At 43.9% G+C, this 21185-nt stretch overlaps 1 protein-coding gene across 1 annotated transcript in view; it reads right to left on the reverse strand.

Moving 5' to 3' along the window:
* The window catches only part of LOC139910040 (calsyntenin-2-like), a 208387-nt gene that overhangs the window by 109091 nt on the left and 78111 nt on the right, over window positions 1-21185 (reverse strand). The gene's annotated exons all lie outside the window — the stretch shown is intronic.

The raw sequence follows: 21185 nt of genomic DNA on the forward strand, positions 1-21185 counted from the left end.
GGCAATATCCAACAGCTAATAAAACATCCCGATCTAAGACCCCAATTTCACATCCCGCCGTCTAAAGTTCTGACACAGGCGGAGACACTTCAAATTACAAGGAGAGATGTCATCATCAAAAATTTATCATTATGAATGATGAGAGATCTGTTGGGGTTTCACAGCTCCTCACTCTGTCTTTGACACTGCCTCTCTCTCTCTCTCTTTCCCTCACACACACACACACACACACACACACACACAAAGGCATACATATACTAACCATACCTGATGAAGCTTGACAGCGAAACGCATTGTTCGCCATCCCCCCCTCCCCCTCCCCCCCAGTGCACGTTATTAATAAATGACAGAATAATTTTTTCACCTCCTTGTGTGCAGTAAACATCATTTTTGGAGTAACAGCATACATATCTACTTGAACATGCATGCGCACACGTGCCCTTACATACAAATTCCTCCCTCTCTCCTCTCTGGGGAGAATGCAATGTAATTGTGTTCAGCGGTGACTCCACGGTCATTTCCATCCTAAATGCCAAGCTCAGGGCGGAAGCGACTAAAACTATAAAAGCGGCTGCCAATATTACATACGGCAACACCAAGGAATTCCAATACCCAGAGAGGAAACCGGATAAAAATGCATTCAAACGCATTGGATGGATGACAAACAAGGCGGCATTCGCAGACAGGGAGCGTATTCCCAACACACGTGCCATGCTTGTTATACAATTTCATGCACTAGCGTGACCTTGACTTATTTTTATGACTCAGCTTTGCGTTAAAAGTTACCGGGCTGTGGTTTGGTGAAATGCTACAGCCATTACTCAGTCCAGGCGTTTCATTTGCGCCTGTTCTGTTCACGCAGCCGGTGTAAATGAAAGGCAGGAGGGAGGAAGAAGTGGGAAAAAAAGGGACCTTGAGGGAAAAGCGCGTTCTCTCGTTTGAGGGCTGAGGTCTGGCTTATAGTACTTGCCACAGACAACAAAACATATATCTCTGATGAGGTAAGAGCTTTGAATAAACACACACGTACACACACACTCCGTCCATACACAGACGTAGAGAAGTGACATTGGCTGGTGTACATGTAGATACACACAGCTGTACGCCCACAGACATCTGCCTGGTCTTCCAAAATTTTGTGAATGGCCTGCAGATCACATTTAACATTTGATTTCTATCGAGTCTATTGATTTCTATCGAGTGCTAAAAGGCCCTCGGACATGAGGCTTAGAAGGGATTGACAAATTGAGTCGCTAAACGCCCGCTTTGAGCGTTTTAATGATCGACAGTCCGCTACGGCCTGAGTCACCCTGAGAACACTGGCTGTGGTTCAAACACTGACAGGCTCCCATGAAAGGAGACAGGTGAAGTGCCGAGGGGGACAGAGGGACTCTAAGTTCCTAAAAGCCATTCGCTTCCGCTGTGTCTCGCGCTCAACACAAAAGGCATTTGTAGATAGACGCATTACAGCACACACTCTCACCCACTCACGCACACACACACACTCCCTCAAGAGCACAAAGGGACAGAACGCTCTGAAACATCTCGCCGGTTGGGATTTCCTGCTCTGCACTTTCTTTACCTCTCTTTTCTCTCACCAAGGTCTGCTGCACCTCCTCTTCAAATAAACTCTGTCAAAAGTTTGGGAGTGCAGCGGCAAACACTTAGCGAGGGCCAGGGTCAGGAGATGGATTTTTAATCTGGCACTGTAACCAAATCTACTAACACTACAGTGTCCAACTTTCCTCGACTCCAAACTTTCTCCTAAGCTCCCTACTCCCCGCTTCTGCGTGGCTTGATAAATCGTGGATATGCAAATAGTCACATGTTGATTGAAACATCATTTAGTGATAATAGACCCAACACTTTGAATGATAATTAGAATTTCCAAATGAGCGCGGACTCTTATGATAATACTCCGTTAATGTGTTTACATTTGTTTTCTTTTTGTTGTTGTTATTGCGGTTCTTTGCCGTCTTGTGTCTGTCTCGCAGGATTCAAAGCCTCTCGCTGCTCACTCCGACGCCCTTCTATAATCATAGCCGCCGATTCTAATTACTATGGAGCCTTGCGCAAATTTGTTTGCAGCTAAATGACGCTTTTCATCCACAAAATTACCAAAACTCCTCACAGCGTTATTAGTGCTTTAACACCCCTCCCCAGGCGAGCCACCGTTCCCATGCTCTCTTTGTTTCTTCCCCCCTCCCCTGCCACATTCACGCGCTCCTCCATCCATATCAGCTATGGTGCACAGTTGGTGATTTTTCCAATCTTCGTTAAAAGCACAGTTGTTAGGCGTGTGCATTTTCAAACATCCAAATAAGAGAGAGAGAAAAAACAGTTCTTTCCAATGATGTCGGGGGGGGGGGGGGGGGGGTGACGCAGCACGGAGAGTTGTGAAGTGAGAAGTTATGAAAGACTGAGTTTCGGTGGGTTGAATGGTGGAATCTGGAAAAGGACACACACACACACACTCAGACTGATACCACCTCTGATATGATGGAGGTTCCTCGCTGACCCCTCTCCCCCAAGCCTGAAAAATCATTCCAGTGTGGTTTTACTGAACCAGCTTTAGGGTTAGGGTTAAAACCTGCAAAGAAAATGTACCTCACCCTGCCTTAAAGAGCTGCAACCCAACTAAAAGAACTTCATTTGTATGTGTTTCACTGGAGAGTTTTAGTTTCCCATGATGGTCCAAATGCTGTTTCAGAGACTTTTCTACCCTGACAAGATAAAGTTCTGGGGGAAATACTGAATACTTGCCATTTTTGCAAGTTTTTTGGCATGACAGTTGACAGTTGTCAAATTTAAACATGGAATACTGGCATAAAATAGTGGCTATCAACAGCTTCTATCTAAAAGCATCGGCCTTTAAAAAAGCCTATATCAGTCGAACCTTAACCTCCTGACTGACTGAGCTCCAAACCCTAGAATCTGTTTGGACAAATCCTTCAATACATAATGGCACCTATGCCTTGTATAATCTACAATGCACAAAATCTTGGTTCGTCATTACTATATACTGTAAACCCTGTCCTGACTACTGTCCAGGCAGTGCCAGTGTTGGCTCAGCTCCAGATTGCCTGTCACAGGGTGGAACAGGAGAGACATGGACTCACCGCCTGTAAAACACTGTTGACGGCTAAAACACTCACACCATCCATCACGCAGGTGCAATGACGGTACTTATCCCAAAGAGGCTGCGCGCACACACAGGAACGCACGCACACACAAACATGTCTGTGGGCCATCATTTAGTGGAAGTTATCGATTAGCCCGCTGTAATTAACACATACTCCTACAGGGAATATATCAGTGCTGATGAATCACTTGTGGTGGTGGTGGTGGTAAGTGTGTGTGTGCGCGTGTGTGTGGGTTATCAGGTCATTAAGGTTGAAGGAGTGATAGTCAGGCCCGGGGGTGAGCCAAGCTAAAAGTGCCCCGGTCGACAATATAAAACTGCTGCATTAGGATTAACTCATACAACCTGCGGTGTCTGCTGGGGGACGGCGATGGCAGGTAAGGAGCACAACCACAAAGACCCAATTTCCCCAAGGACATCAACATAAAAACGCATGGAGAAAATAATCAATTGGAAACAGCTATCTATACAGAACACTTCAAGTCATCCCTCCAGGAAAATACAACACAGTTTTCTCTATACGCTAAAGTATACAGTTGTACCTTTTCACTAGAACATTAATTATTTGGTCATTAATTGGTGACCCAGGTAAAAGCTAATATAATCAGGAAACACCCACTCCCACACCAAAAGGCATTAGGATTCAGCAGTTGGGGCACTTGTTTAATTTAAGGACGGACAAACCAGAGGCCCAATTAAGGTACCAGTGTTCCCAAATTCCTTTTTCCAGCTGAAGTAGTAATAGGTTCACTCCAGTCTTATGTAGTGTGGTTTGGGGCAAGCAGAGCAGCTGACAGATTCGGTAACATATTTGTGTTGTAAATCTGTTCTAATCGGCCAACTAGGCAATTCCATGCCAAAAACCACCACTGTAATTGATGAAATAACTGAGATTACTTGCTTAATGTCATCAAGACTATCAGTAAAGGTAAAGTGCTAATTTAAAGAAAGTGGTGTGAGAGCTAAGGGATGTATGACAGACGTAATGAGATACTCACATTATCCTTAATGAATCTGTTGGACCTTCAGAATGCAAAAAAAAAAAAAAAATTCAGACTTTTCCCTATTTAGCTATATTGACTCATATTGCTTACTGATGGGCTGCAAGTTTTGAGTGGCCATCCTCAAAACCGGGTGGCCAATGGCCTCCTTGGCCAAAGTGTACCTTTGTGCCTTCCCACACCAAATGTACTCCAAGGTATTTTAAAGGGTTTCGTTGCAAAAGAAAAACACTATTATATCGGTATATTATATTGGAAAGCCTAGCATAACAAAATGAACTGAGGACAAACCACAGTAAAGACCGATGCTCATAATCAGCTGTTTCTTCATGTGTTCTTAACTGGTATGAACACCAGAGGAGAAGAGCGCAGACAAGGCCTTCATGCTTAGCTAAAGTTACAGGGACTGGAATGAGATTTGTTTTGACTCTTCCCCTCCACTAACACCCCTCCACTTTTGTTTACAAGCCCTGGTTCACTTGTAATTTTGGAGTGTGAACCTAAATGAACCAAATACAAAAATGCCAAAAAGCAAACTCTTCCACTATACTCCGGACCAAAGAAAAGGAACCGTAGGTGTGATCGCAGCCTGATAAATAGACGTGAGGGATCAACACCTAAACGACATGCTATCTGGGTGACGGAACACCCAGTGAAACACGAACCTGTGTGTCTCGCCCTGTTGTACTGCCTCCCTGTTATTTCCAATCTCTAATTCTGCCTGTCACCGCAGCCCTCCACCCCTCTCGCTCTCAACCCTGACAGTGAGGAAAAGAGCGGCGGAGGAACTAAATCTTGAGTAGACAATTTCATTACACCCAATCCAACTTTATTTTATTGCACATGCAGGAATCCAATTACCTGCCTAATTTAATCAGCCAAGCTTTTATTAGCCAATTCATATATTATTTGTCATAGGTTTTTAACCTCACTGTCGCCCCGCTTGCCTCTGACAGATGGGGAGCTGAACCGAGAAGAAAGGGAGGAGGCTCTTATTTTTTGGTGGTGAGTTATAAAGGTCAAGTAGAAAATTGAGGTTAGGATAATATATGCCATCAATTTGCACTTCATTTTCACTTACCCTGGCCGTTGTCTATCTTCCTCGACAGTTTTAGGTGCCATTCTATTGACGGAATATATTTTTGACAGACAGCGGGGTTGGCATCACCGGGATCTCCGTCCAAGGTCCGAAAGAATAATGGCCGGGTTTGGGATTTGAATTTATTTATTAATTTATCTATTTGTCAGATTTTTGTTGAACAACCAAAGGAGCTGCTTTGAATTACAATAGCACACACGTGCATGGCAAAGTGTGATTGACCTTGGAAGATGAGGGAAAGGTCTTGGCGGCATGACTGTAAAATAGGTTTTATCTGAGAATGCGTCAAGGTGTTATCTGAAAAATAGAAGCCGTCTGAAGTTTATTCAAGAGGTCCCACTGCGGCCCCAAGAAATGGCACCTTCTGTCAAGTGCAGCTCTGTTGGGACGACGGGGTGACCTTGTGATTTCGCAATGTTAATTTTATTTCAGATATAAATAAACCATAGCTTCTGACTTGTTTTGACAAGTTTTTCTCTTGTATAGATGCATGAGGTTCGTATGATTTGCCAGAGTCTTACGAAATACATAGAACGTACAAGATGTTTTTAGTTAAATTTGACTGGACAAGCATTGTTATTTAAAGGATTAGACCGATATATCAGGCCAATATTGGCCTTTTATTAAATATCAGATATCAACCAGTCAATGTCGTCCACCTCCGATATGATGGAGGTTCCTCCCTGACCACAGCTACTTAACAACAGTCTGTAAAACCTGCAATTAGGGCCTGAAATTTGATTTTCTTTGCACATTTTGTCTATTAATTTAATGATACAGCGCTGTAAATTAATTCTTCATTAACAGGCTAATGTGTTCCCAGAGTTTCCCCTACCACTGAATAGGTGTGGTGGGTCACCCTGCCTTAAGGAGCTGCTAACCTTCAAAGAATTTCATTAGTCTGGGTTTAAATGGAGAGTTTTAGTGTCCCATAATAATCTGAATGCTGTTTCAGAGGCTTTTTCACCCTGACAAGAATAACATTCTGGGGGAAACACTGAATAGCTGTAAAAAAGATATTCAATAATGGCACAAAATATCTGCTGTCGGTATCTGCCTTCAAAAACCCATATTTGTTAAGCCCTAATAAAAGGCCGCTCCTCTCCTTTGTAATGGCTAACAGTGGAGATGAACCCAGTGAAATGGACAGATGGTGTGCAGGTAGGAGATTACTGTAGGTGGAAGAGAGAAAGGGGAATAACAAAGCCAGAGTCTAAAGACTGATGTAATGCACTTTCAGGGTTGAGGCACCGGCCATCTAGAGAGGGACTTGTGAAAATGTAGAGCTGAACATTAGTCATTCCCGAACAAAAACACACAAATGAAGGACTGAAAGTGAGGGGAAATGGTAAAGAAAAAGACTCTTGGCAGCAGGAGGAGAGGAACTGGGGATGAACTGTTGGAGGGTCTTTGGCAGGTCATTTAATTTCGCCATGAAAATGCATTCATCTATGGTATCCAGCATGTAAAACCTGAAATTGGAGGGAAATGTAAGCAAAAATGCAACATAATCTCCGTGGGTTTATCTCGCAAACATGCCAGATTAATCTCACAAACAGACAAATCCGGACCAGTTTGCCTACAAACACACAGGCCTCGGACCAAACTGGACGGTTGAACGAAGATGATTTACTAGGAATGTATACAGCTCTTGTCAGCACAGTGACAATGGGATCCTCTAGACACAAACCCAAGCTGCTTTTGTTGATTGCCGCTTTCCCTCGGAGCCTTCTCAAGGCTAAATGAGCTATAGGATGAGACTGGCTGGCACTGTGCCCCACCGGTACGGCTCCATCCTTTAACACTCTGATTGATCACATTACAGTTAATTAAATATCGGCAAATTGCTCCCATCCAAGGTTGGGCCATTAAAGTTTACACTCCAGCCACATCTATCACTTTCCGCGTCTCTTTTATCACCGCCGCTCGCCGCCTCTCCCGCGCGTCAAGTGGATGATGATAAACGCTTTCTCTCTCTCGCTTGTGCATTTTTTACCCCCCTTCTTCTTTCGGAGCGGCTCGCGCTTCCCACCGGCTTTTTCGTTTGAATGAAGTATGACAGCTCCAACGAAGGAGAGCGCCGCAGACACTCTTTTTCCATATTCCTCGGTCGGCGCGTAACCGTCAGTATCTCAAAAGGGATCAGGCAAGGGGAAAATGACAGGGATGAGCTGGAAGCTAGGAAGATGACACTATCGGGCAGCGGGATGAGTAAAACACAATTGTTCACCTGTCAGCTACTGCGCCACTCTAATAAACTGCAATAATGTTGATGGGCAGGGTTATGTTACATGTCTGACGCACATATTAAGATGGCTCACAAGACTCTCATCCCCTGCTGACACTAACGCAGAGGCAGGTCCCCCCTATTTTCCGCCGGGAGTTGGTCCGGTCCAGTAATCTCTCAGGTCTCGCATACGGACACTGGCAGAGGCCGAGTTAGCAGAAAGGGATGGACACAAATTGTTGTCCACTTGGGTATGGCTGCAGAGTGATTCATTACTAATGCATTCAGTTTACAGCCCTGAGGGGAAGCGCAGACAGCATATCACCTCTGATAAGCCATGAGGCGCTCCTTGAAAATGAGCCGTCCTTTTTATTTGGGGAGGGCCGGGGAGAGAAAGAGGAGGGCTGTGGGTTGTAAAGCCCCAGACTGTGATTAAATGCACCAGATAAAACCCTCAGACACTTGATGATTACTTATCAAGAGTCAGCCACCTCTATAAATGAGTCTGCTCAGGCGACAGAGGCCGCGAGGAGAGGAGAGACTCTCTGCTGCTTTTTTCGCCCGGGCTTTTTAGAAGCGAGAGACCGGGCGCCTCAAGGCGAGACAGCACCCCCCACCAAACTCTTTGGAGTGGAGTGAGTGCTTTTGCTTTCATATGTTAATGCATGTTGTTCTGGCATGCGCTCAGACAGCCTTCAATAATACTAAAGAAGCTCTGCGTCATCCCGGTGCCAGGTAAGGCTTTTTACAGCGGGCACTTTGGGCCGACGCGTGCCAGGATATCGCCGGGTGTCATCGCCGAGGACCTGACCTGGCTGTGATAACACTAATGGAGGGTGTAGCTTTACAGTGACGGCGGCTTGCTTACATAAAAGGGTCAGAGTAATAACCGAGCTAATGTCGGCTCCTCGTCTAATAAATGAGATGCTTTTAAGGAAAAAACCCACCCTCGGATAGTCTTTCACTGTTAAATAGCATCAATTTGTGATGTTCGGTGCATTCCAGACTTTGTGATAAGTGTTATAATTGAGAGAAGACGTGAGAGTGGAGAGAGAACAATGCAATGGCGTCCCATGCTCGGTTGTTCAAATCACAAAAAAGCTGTGAAAGAGGGCATTATGTTTCTCACGCTGCTGAGGACAGATCTGCAAAGACACAAGCTGCGGCTGCATTGCATTCTGGTCTATTGAGGATACTGTCGGTGGAGCAATTGGCATCTCTTCCGCTTCTACGATGGATTTCTCCTTGGTGAGTCCATAAAGAAGCTCTCGCTCTTTCTTCTGAGGGACTGACACTGAAATCTGATGTTTACCACTGATGTTTTAGATCGCTGAAAATTTTCTGCTATCAAACTCTATCAAATCTAATGAAAATATCTTGATGTGACGTTACATCATCTATGTTTATCCAGGGGAATAAGGAAAATACACCACCAAACCACAAAATGGCCCCGGAAATGCATCAACAATAGCTGTTTTTTAACACAATTAAAGTTTTTAGGGAGGACTTGTTTACTCTCTGTGCTGTAGTTCTGCAGTTCAGGACAAGGTTAGCACTAATTTGTGGCACTGTGCGTTTGATGATGACTGCGCTCGCTTGAAAGTCACACATCTCCAAGAAAGACTGAGGATCTGAGTTTGAAGTTAGGAGACGACAAAATAATAAAAACAATATGTCAAGAAAAATAGGTCAGGTTTGTATAGGGTTGAAGAAACATATACAAAAATAAAGAAAAAGGCATGTCATGAAGCAGAATGTCGAGAGCAAAGAACTACTTTTGCCTCTCTGGATGGAGTCAAACTTAAGCAAACCCATGAGTCACCGTGGTCATGAATAAGTTAGAGCGTCTAGGAGGCCCCGCTCTGCCGCTACATCTATTTACTGCAAAAGCTCCCATTTTGTTGGAAGAGCAACAGCGTGATTATGGCTCTTTCATATTCTATGAGCAATTAAGCATTTTTCTCCCTTCAGGAATCCACATCCAATAAGCGGCTGGACATATTGAAAAGAGCGAGATCCACTTCCCGAGCTTATTAGGACAATTGCCTCTCACTGATTACGCATTACCATCATCGGCCCAAAATGGCGTGCGCTGAATCTCGAGCTCGAGGCTGGGGCCGACGCAGAGAGAGGGAGACAGACAGAGAGCCTTGTGTGGCCTATATGTACAGCCTGCAGCCATTCCAAGGCCATGCCTCAATCCTGCACCTGACAAATATCTTTACTGTACATAGGGCCGACCCATACACACGCCTCAGGCAAAGATGGGGAGGGAGTAAGAGGGGTGAAGGGGAATTTCACACTGCAGAAAGGAAGCAGTTCACTGTCTGTCACTAAAAAAACACTCATTGTTTTTGGTGATGGGGCATTTTACAACTAACTACAATTCCATTTATCTTGTAGGTGAGTGAACTGTGTTGCTTTTCTTCCAAAATCATGAAAGTGTGAATGAGGCCTAAGGAAGGAGGAGGTGGAGAAGATGGAGGGATGAGGTTGAATGCAAAGGAGGGAGGTGAGAAAGGGAGCTTTTAGAGGGAAAAAGGGGGGCAAGAGACATTTGAGAGAAGAGGGGATGAAAGTGAAGATAGAAGAAGGGGGGACAGTAAAGGAGGAGAGGAGGAGAGAGGGTCAGAGAATGAGTAAACAGTGGGATGGAAAGGGAGAGAATGTGCAACATATGTTAAGCAGAACTGAGAGAAGCTCTTTGCACACACACACACACACACACACACACACACACACAACCACACACCCACGGCACGAGACTTCTCCATAGTCCAGATCGCCACTATCTCCTCCTGGGTTGTACCTCCATTTTACGCTCCAGCGGGTGACAATAATTTAAGCCTCCAGATATGCAAATGGCCTTAATTGGACTGTCACAAGTTCCCAAGCATCGTCAACTTTACAAAATGACGGAGGCTGGGAGCAGATTGGATTTCGGTGGCCAATCTTGTACACTTAATTTTCAGTAATTTTCTAAGCGCCTCGCCGAATGGTCCTATGACATTCCACTTACTATCTATACCAGGTTTTAAGAGGTAAAAATATCTGGTCTGACTCTCTGCCGAGTCATTCCCATTCTCTCTCTCCCTCATCTCTCTCTCTCTCTCTCTCTCCCTCCCCAATTACTCCCATCTCTCCCAGACCCTTCAGTACTCATGCGACTCATCTTGTTTGTACCTTTTAATACCTCTACGACAATGGGTTGGAGCCAGCAATTTGTTTTTCCCCCGGAGGCCACCGCTGTTCCCATTCTGTCAGATAACAATATTTAGTTCTACACTCAGACCTTATATTGCAGCCATGGTTGGAAGTGTACATGTTCCCCCTGCGTGGCTCAAATCCACTGGCCTTGTTTCAAGGGGATTGGGAGCGGACTTGTGTAAGCGTGCGTGTGTGTGTGTGAGAGAGAGAGAGAGAGAGAGAGAGAGAGAGAGAGAGAGAGAGAGAGAGAGAGAGAGAGAGAGAGTGTGTGTGTCTGAGGTCAGTAACCTCACATAGACATTGTAATCCAGGAGTAAATAATATTCCAGGAAATTGTACCGGTGCTATTTTTCTCCAAGTTAAGACCAGGACCTCATTGAATCGTAAAGGTGTACCGCCAGAAGCATTCTGGCGAAAGCTGTGTGTGTGTGTGTGTGTGTGTGTGTGTGTGCCTGTGTGCGCGCATTTAATTTATTTGCCTTTTAGCTAAACAGCCCCGACATGTAGCCTACAGGATATTGTTTTTTCATCTCAATAGAGCAGCGCCGCAATTATCGCCGGTGTTATTTTGATCTTTGTTTATTTAAAGCATCCATTTTTCATGTTTGCCTGAAAACCTGCCAATCAATTATGGAGCATGTGCGGTTAAGTGTCACAATTCAGTGTATCCATTTCATAATGATGCAGAGATGAAAATGACCCCTCACCCTCCCCCTCCCACACACACACACAAGGCAATTCATATATAATCATCTTTTAATGGAAAAACACTTTCTTTCCATGTGTCACCAGTATTGACGAGGGACTGTTACATCAGACCCCATGTACTGGTAAATTAAGTTTGGAGATGTTTTGCAATTTATCATCCTTTAGTGAATGTTTTCCTTCATAGTGTTCCTCTTCAGCATCCCCCCCCCCCCCCCCCCCACACACACACACACACACACACACGCACACACACACACGCACGCAATCTTCTTTCAGTTAACTGAACCTTTGATTTGCATGTTACCAAGCATGTGGAAATTATATTAGCCATGATGACATGTAAAGAAAACAAAGATAAAAGAGCGGGCAGAGAAGGGTGACGGGGCCTGATGAGGCTAAAGTGGGCTTCTGATCCCCTGGAGACTGAAATCGCATAAATCCCCCAAATCCTCATCACACTTTAAAATTAGCGTTATCCGTCCAATATGGAAAGCAGAGAAGAGAGAACGGACGTTTTTTTTTTTTGTCATCAGGTGATTAAGGTCGCGTTACGTCAGCCGGAGGTCGGTGGGAAACGATGTCGCAATAACTTTCTGCGCTCTCAAACACGGAGCTGGAGGGCTCAGGCCGTTGGAGAATTAACTATGTGGGCGTGGGGTGGGGGGGGTGGGGGGGGGGATTAGTATTAAATTTAAAGCTCTGTCTGTCTGTTATGTTTCTATCAAAAGGAGATTTTCTTTTGATTCACACGTTCATTTCTCCACGCTCTCCCGGGTGATATTTAATAAAGGCAGCTCATTGCTTTTTTTTTATTCGGTGTGACAGACAATTTCTTGCCCTTGCGTGAGGATTCTGCCCATTCAGTGGAATTCTATAGAGGGTATACTGATGAAGGTGTATGTGCAAGAGAGAGAGAGAGTGAGGGAGTGTGTAAAGCCTTGGATGGTGCATAATGTCTTCACAAGAATGTATGTGTGTATGAGTGCATGTGAGTGTGTCAAAGTCTGACCAATGTGGTTTTTGAATGGGAATGATGCAGCATGTGGTTCTTAAATGAGGATTTCCACATGCAGAATCTAAACGGATCCCTCTGTGGTTCTCATAAAGTGGTAGTTGCCAAAACATCAGTGGCTCTTCTCTTTACTTTTCACTACTGCATCATTAAACACACACACACACACACACACACACACACACACACACACACACACACACACACATCAAGGCTAAAGGGTGTGTGTCCAGTGGATATATATGGAAGGAGGAACCCGAGCAAAAGTCGGCGATGGAATACCGACGGGAGGAAAAGAGGGATTAAACCCGAGAGGAAGCCGTCAGATTTTCAAAAGAGAAAGGGAGGTCCTCTTCACGGACGGAAAGAGAGACTGAAAGTTGGACAGGACGGTTTGAAGACGGGACTGGGAGCGAGATCAGACACGGCGCAATGAAAAACACTAGCATTCAAGGGTAGACAGGATGGTTTCCAAAAGTCCTCTGAATTTAAGTTGTATATCAAAAGCAGCCTCTAACTCTTAGAAGTGCAGCGATGATGTACTGGCAAGCGATGAATGTGATATTGACAAACCGTTGAAATATGGATCGCTCTCACAGAGTGCCGCTTGAAGAGCTGAGCTCCAGCGTGAAGTCTTTGGAAAAAAAGAAAACCCTGCTCTTATTTAACACCATCTCAGACTGTTAGGACCCGGAGCGGAGTTTTGGTGCCTGGGTAAATTCCCTCTCTTCCTTGTGTGTGTGCGTCTCCCAAGAGGAGCACTCGTGACAGTTTGGTGACACATTAATTGGAAGCCTCGAGGCTTGAATAATAATCGGCAACAAATACACCAACAGCAAATATATACATGCACGTACACACACACACACACACATAGATGGGTACGCACCTGAAACAGTTTCATCCGTTCAAGTGTGCTTCAAGTGTTACGCATTGCGCTACTCACACTCCTTAATGGCACATGATGCATGGCTTCTATATTATGCATAGAAATGCAGAAATTGATGTTGTGACACACCATGTACTGTAGTTTTTGCACCTGGTTTCACACCATACGTTGCTGTTATTTTATGGAATGATTTTAGCAGCATGGAAAAGCGTTAGTGGTCCCAGATCCAAGAAAATGACACATAGTTCACAGTATAGAGCAGATGCAGCGGTGCAAAGTACAGCTGTAGCTTCATCTCCGCTCCCTCATTCTCCAATGCAGACTGATGCTTCGTCATGTCATGATACACTGGGGCTTAACCTGGAATAACTTCACTTCACTCTGCAAGAACAAAGTTCTGTTATTTCAGTGAGTGTTTGCAGTGTCAACAGAGCTGCAATATCTTCCTTGAACAGCAGAAATCCAGTGGAACAGAGTCAACAGAGGCGAGTACACCCACTTCAGAAAGGGAGCGTGCTGAGTAAAAAGGACAAAAGCCTCACAGACCAGCTTCTGATTTTACCAGAATTGAACGCCCCAGTTTGAATGTAACTACATCACTCAAGCCGTTACCGCCAAGGAGGTAGTTGACTGGAAATTCCGTTTGATGGTATTCAGGAAAACCTCAAACGTGTTCCTTTCCGCTTCCTTTTCAAAAGAACAAAGGCGCGAGTCGTGGCACCGACTCCACTTGCCCACCTCTGCCAGTTCTGCAACTCATCAAGAGACAAAAAGCTAAAAGGCTGGAAAAAAATCTCATTACAAAGACTATTTCCCTCATCTGTGTGGTTCAGTGAGGAAGCAGATTGCATTTCAGTACTTCATTAATAAATGAGTATGTGAACAATGGCAGCATGATGGCTCCATTGTCTTGAAGCCACAGTCTGAGGCACTCTGAATGCCAGAAGCAAGATAGTCATTATGTTGCCTATTTTTTTCAGCTCAAATTCTCCTGAAACAAGTTTGCATGAATAACAGTATCGCCGAGACACACTGTGCTTGAGTTCGACTTTACAGGTTCGCTGTGTTTGCAGTTAAGTCCTCATCTTGGACAAAAACTTTGTGCCGCCATGCAGTTCTGTCCATCTGTCTGCTGTTGGCCGCTCATGAATTATGTCAAAAATAGATCTAATTAGATTGGATTCTTCCAAAAATGAAAGAGCCTTCATCTGTGAGGGGAAATGATTCATCTGCTGCGGACGGTGTTGCGTCTGGCACCGGGGTAAAGGACGCAGCAGCGACCCCCGCGACGCACTGTGGCTGGATGAAATCTGACAAGTAGAAATGGGATGACCTGACAATGCAAAAAAAAAAAAAAAAAGTGAGAAAGCAAGCGAGGGTCGGCGCCGCTCCGGGTCAAAGTACAAGCAAAACGGCAGAAACAAGAGGGCGGAGCTGAATTACAGGAAGCGCCTGACAGCCTCGCAGTGGAAAAAGACTTTCTAGATAGAGAGGCTACCTCTCCCCAAAAATTATTTCAATCTGTTACTTTTTAATCATGTTTTTTTAAGCACCGGCTTTGAACTTGGGGATTCTGCGGGAATTGGCACAGCGGTACCTGTTTGAAAAAAAATAAATAAATAAAAAAAATAACTGTTGCCTTATTAAAAGCAGCCCTCTGGCCCCTCCGATTTTTCATTCAGTTGATGAAATTAGATTTTAAAGGCACAAAAGGTCTCTCATCAGAAAGCTCCTTCTTTAACTTTACATCTTTACTTTTTAATCACAATAGGCTCGGGTGGAAGTGAGCTGTAGATGCCGTTTATGCATTTTGGTGATAAATTCACTTTAGACTCCGCATGAATGGGATCACTATGGGGTGCTTTACATAATGCTTGACATTTTCCTTCCTGGATAGGATATAATTGTAGGAAATAGAGCAGAAATACAGTGACAAGCAGCATAGCCAGGCCAGGAAACCGACTCATAAGTAAAGACTTATGAGGATTCACCTTTTAATATGAGGACTGAAACGATTTGATTTGATACAGACAACTGTGGTTGCAATATAAGCAGTTGGTTTTTGTTTAATCATTTTATCCCACTATAGAAAACCCAGATTTGACATTGTTTTGTATCTGCACTGACTATGGCTGCATGTTTAAAGGCAAACTCTAGCTGTGATGTGACAGATTTCTGCAATATCCCATTATCTAGTCTTCAAGGAGACACATGTGCCGATAATTAAACCTCAAAAGTTATCACAGTATTTATCTAGATTTCACATATTCAAAATATCATTCAGTTCCCGAGTCACACAACACATTTCACCTTTCAAGCAAACACTTTTCATTCCTTTCTTGTTAATGAACACATTGCCGTGTTTGCGGTTACCCGCCTACACACTGCACTGAGCTAGCTGCTACCGCACTAATGAGCTACTTTTTGTAATTAGCTTGAGATCTGTTTCCCAATCAGACAGACAGTGAGAGGCTAATTAATCACAGCACATTAGCCAGGCTGTATGTTTACTCATATCTATTTACCTTGCTTTATGGCGCTGATTGAATGAGCATCACAATATGATTGCCTGCTGTTTTTAGAGTGCCGGGAAGCCGTTCGGATTCTCTGAAGAAAGCCAAGGTCAAAGATAATGGATTTTTATTAACGTCTGGAGAGGTACAGTTTGGTTATACAGCAAAACGGTTATAATTCATGAACTTGTTGCTTGCGCACACAGCGGCTGAGGCAGCAGGAATAAACGGATGGCTGAAAGAAGCAGCAGTGTGACTCCTTATTTGCTGTGAATGATTACAAAAGACAGTCGGGAATAAAAAAGTAACCAAGGCGGCTCCGGTCCCCCCCTCACCCAGAGCAACTCTATGTGAGATCAGGCAAACTGAAACTCCTCCGTGACACATCAGAGCCAACAGAAAGGATGTGACAGATCACTCATATGGAGTGAGGATCTGTGTGTGTGTGTGTGTGTGTGTGTGTGTGTGTGTGTATGACGCACAAGGGAGTTGTGAACCTGTCCAGACTGGCGGTGCTATTGATTGAGCAGCATATATGTAGGGCACTGGTGGGACGTTAGAGTGGCATGTAAGCAAAAGCCACAGGACCCTGGGGACCAGTGCAAGTGAAGGATTGACACATGAATAGTATGTAACAGCGTAGGAAATTGTGTGTCTGTCTCTTTGTGAGTGTGTGTGTATGTGTGTGTGTGTGCTTGCAATAGAAAACCAGCAGTGACTGACAACTACCTAACCTGTGTCAAATAATGCCGCTCAGCACAGCTTTTGCCCATTAACCTTGCTAACCCAGCACTTAAAAAGCCTACTCACTGCAGAGTAGCAGTCTCCTAAAAAACAACCACTTCAACTTAATAACCTAATGGACTATTGAGCTAGTGTGACTGACTTATTATCCGCCACTACAGAGTTCAGAGTTCGCGTCGCCACTTGAAAAAGGCTACTTTTGAGTCGCGCTCGCTCGGCGTACGGCAGAGTGAGTAGTTCAAAATGCATTTTTACATTTTTGCATCTTTGATGTTTCGCTGATGCTCTCACCCAGAGTGATTTAACAATGAGCGAAACAGTAGAATACGTTTAAATTCATCGAGCATCATCATTACAAGCAACCAGTTTTGTATTGCAGTGGTCTCTCAGCCATAATAGCCAGACAATATTTCAGTGACCACAGAATGATCATGTATGAGAAGTGCTGGGAAAAGAAATAAAAATATAGCTATAAGATACATTTACAGTTTTTTACGATCGCTAGCAAGCGTTTTTCAATACTTATAATACTTTTTCTAAACTCTTCACACACCAACTCACCTACAACACACAGTTGGCAAAACAGTTAATTTTATGCTCAAAATCACATATTGTAAACTAAACAGCAACACTAATTTTCAAAATGCAAGAATACTTTGTCAAAATACACTAACTCTACCAAAACACTGCAAACATGTCTCAAAATCAAATAATTCTTTCAAAACACTAGCACATGTTTTCTTCCAACAGGAACATTTAGTCAATCACAGCACAATGACATACAAAATACTAACAGCAGATGGTATTACAGAAAATGCATTACTTTACATATGTCAGTTCTACCCTTATACAATAGACAGTATATTGATAGTCAATTGTTTTTCGCACTGCAGTTTCTTTTGAAGTCACTTTCTTTTGTTGAGTGTAGTAAATGTATGCATTTTTTTCTTGTTTTTTGCAAACATTCTATATCAAAAGTGAATGACTCATCTTTACTTTATAGAATGTACAGTATATGAAAAAGGAATAAGTGACAGAATTGCTGCAGTAAAGGCTTTATTTGCAATAGGAAATTACTGCAAGAGATCAAAAAAAATCTGCAATATAGCTGCTGGTTACAGTTGTGTAAAAATAAAATATACAAACAGAAAAAGGCACAGAAGAAAAAAAAGAAAAATACACAGTCCTTTTCTAATCTACCCGGTCTTCTGCATTTGGCCACATGTTCTCGTCCACATCACTCCTTATATTTTCTCTGGCTATGCACCTTGGGAAGTATCTTTTGGCGTGCCTTATCCACCCCTGGCAGTGTTCAGCTGTGATTGGTCTATTTGCATAACTTCAATCAGCTGTTTTTCACGTAATAGCAATAAAAAAAATATAGGACATATATTTGTGTTTCAATATACAATATGAACTGCTGTTCACTTCAACAGTAGCCTATAAGTTAGGTTTAGAACATGAGGTTATCTGTTCTGACATACAGTGTGCAAGCAAGTGTTTGTAAATTTGGCAGTAAAAATCCATAGTTTTGGTCTTGGTTGAGCTTGTGTGTAAAAGAAATTCAAGAGTTTTTAAAATGTGTTCACTGAATGCATTTTGTGTCAAAGGAACAAGAAATGTGTTAATGGTATGGCCCACAACAGACCGATGTTGTGCTAACTGTGTTAAGAGTTATGAAAATGTGACTACAGAACTGATAAAAGGTTGCTAGCAATCGTAAAAAACTGTAAGTCACTACAGATATTTCTACTGTACATGGCATATCTTTAAAAGTCCTGTCAGGTTCATATATTTCTCTGTACAATTTAAGCCTGAGGCTTCTTTTCTGACTACTTGTGAACTAGTGAAATATGTGTTGGAAAAACATGATAAACAGAAGAATATTCTCAAGACAACTTTGGTTCATGTGTGGTTTTCACATGAACAAACACATGAGCAACCCAGTTCATGAATAAAACATAGGGCATATGCATACCCAAAAACTACAGATGTTATCCCGAAATGAAATTAGGCTTTGTGTTTCCTTGATGTCTTCTGCAGAGAGTAGAGAGCGCACGGTTGTTTGTACCACCCACCTTTTTTATTTTCTTCGCTTCTTAGAGCAAGCCGCCCGCACTGTCAGATGCAGACATGCATAAGCAATGAATCCATCCACTCCTTCTGACACGCTGTCTCCGTGGTTTTGAACCCAGCGAGTTGCCGTTGCGTCGAAGTGATGGCTGATGTCATTCTTCGCCGGGTTTCAGGCAGGAGCGCCGCCGCAATCCCCCGTTGTTCCAGACCAGTGAGTGTGGTGACTGGCGCTCCCTCCTCAGCAATCACAGAGGATTACTGGACAGGTTTGGCGTGGTGTAAAAAAAAACTATCAGGGAAATACGGAGGTTCGTGCCGGCCTACCTCTCCGGTCGTGCCTATTGAATTAGGTTGAATCATGCGGCTTTTCTGATGAGTTCTGAATAAATGAATCATGTAAGCACAGATGGAAGCACGCCCCAAATTCATGTTTTCAAATTCAAATTCACGCAGCAGGCACTTGACAGCCGGCGACATGCAGGGAGGCAGCCAAGTTCAGCGTCGACCCAAACACGCGCAACATTTTCTCAGTGTGATATCATGACGCGGTACAAAATTCATTCATGTTTAAAATAACTTTGGAAGCTGTTTTGGACTGATACCAGGAAGATGTTTGGGTTCTGGTTTCACAAAACGATGCAGGGAGCAGCTATGGACCACTTTTCATATTGGTGCTGTATTTACACAGTATCAACATCTAATCAACGTCTAAATGTTTGCTGGGTTTGTACATGTACACAAAATCTAATCACGGCTTTGAAAACAGTGTGTGTCTCTTTACTGAATACAGGCGGTAAGCTGTACACTGCAAAAAGTGACAAGCTGTCCAGTGATTTTAACTTCTTTCCAGACCTATCAAGCTTATTTTGTGATATTTTTAGTGAAATGATTTCACTGCACTGACAGATAATCTTGCCGGTTTCAATACATTTCACTTCATACATGTCAATATGACTTCTTTCATGAAGAAAATCTTGAAACAAGAAACTTTCTCCAAGACAATTTCACTTTTACCAATGTCCTAAAACAAGTTACATTCTCCTGAAAAAAAAGTCAAATTTGTTGAAACTGGTAGAATTATCTGCCAGTGCAGTAAGATGGTTTCACAAAAAAAACAAAACTAAAATAAGCTTGATAAGTCTGGATACAAGATAAAATAACTAAACAAGTTTGTCAGTTTTTGCAGTGTATTCAGCTTCTACGCTTCTAAATGAAGGCATATTGTGTGTATTACGGCTCTTGACGTCACCACTTAGGCAGCATGACCGCTGTCAGTCAGGCGTTGCGTGTCTGCGTCTTGGAGGTAATTAAAAGCCAGCCGGTCTAATTAATGAGGCTTAGCCGCTACCTGTGCTCTGCCCTGCCACTCTCCGCCCAGGCAATTTGGTGGAGGAAGGCAGGATTCGCTTCAGCTAATTACTGACTAACTGTCTCTACCCTGAACTGTGTCTGCCAGGTTTGACCACTGCTTTAGGAGACAGAGGAAAGCGGCTGAGTGGGGGAAGGCTGTGTGTGTGTGTGTGTGTGTGTGTGTGTGTGTGTGTGTGTGTGTCTGTGTGTGGTGTGGTAGTTGAAAGACAAAGAGAGAGAGGGAGGTAAGATAGACAAATAGAGAGGAGGGAAGTTGGGGCGAGAGGGAGAGTGGCAGGAGAGAAATGAGAACTGACAGAGATGGAGAGAGAGAGAGAGAGAGATAGTGAGAATGCAGGGAGAGAGATTGGTGATGTTAATGTTTTTATTCATCAATAATTTAGTGAGAAATCTCTCCACCTCCTCTAGTACCCTCACCTAAGAAATCTCAGAATGCCCTGTGCTCTGTCTGCTATTGTGTGTGTGTGTGTGTGTGTGTGTGTGCGCGCGCGCACGTGTGTGTGTGTTCTCAGTGTGTGGCTGTCAGTCTGTGGAGAGCCAGAGGACATATGCTGGTCAGCCAGCTACCTTCCCCACTGTCTCATCATTTTCTCTCTCTCTCCCTGTAGGGTGGCCATTACAGTGAGCCCCCTCAGGCCATGCCACCACACACACACACACACACACATACACACACACACACACCCAAACACATACACACTCACACCCAAACACACACAATAGCAAACAATAACATGTGTGCTTTTGGTAAACCTACACACACACGCGCGCGCATGCACACACACACTCTCCCTCTCGGCCCATCCATCCAGCCCCGCTGCAGGGCCTCGGTGAGTGGGCTCCAGCCCCCCACCACAGCTCCATGCTGGGGCCTTGGCCACATTAGCAGCCTGGCGGGAGACGCCGCGGCCGGGCCTGCCAACAGCCTCCAGCTAACGTCGTCCCACAAGAACTGGCGCCCGTCAGAGGAGCTGGAATGGTCACAAAGTGGGAAGAATCTAATCCGGTTTGACTCATTTTTTTTTTTTGCGATGTCCTCAGCCACCGTGGGGCTTATTTGGGACACTTTCCACTCAAAATAAATGTGAAAATGTGAGTGCTGTCTTTGTTCGGAGCTCGCTGGGAATTCTTATTGGATTAAATGGTTCAAGTAGAGAGCAGGGTTAAACAAAAAAAAAAAGCCAATTTAAGCTCCC

This window comes from Centroberyx gerrardi, chromosome 6 (assembly GCF_048128805.1).
Source record: "Centroberyx gerrardi isolate f3 chromosome 6, fCenGer3.hap1.cur.20231027, whole genome shotgun sequence".
Classification (NCBI taxonomy): domain Eukaryota; kingdom Metazoa; phylum Chordata; class Actinopteri; order Beryciformes; family Berycidae; genus Centroberyx; species Centroberyx gerrardi.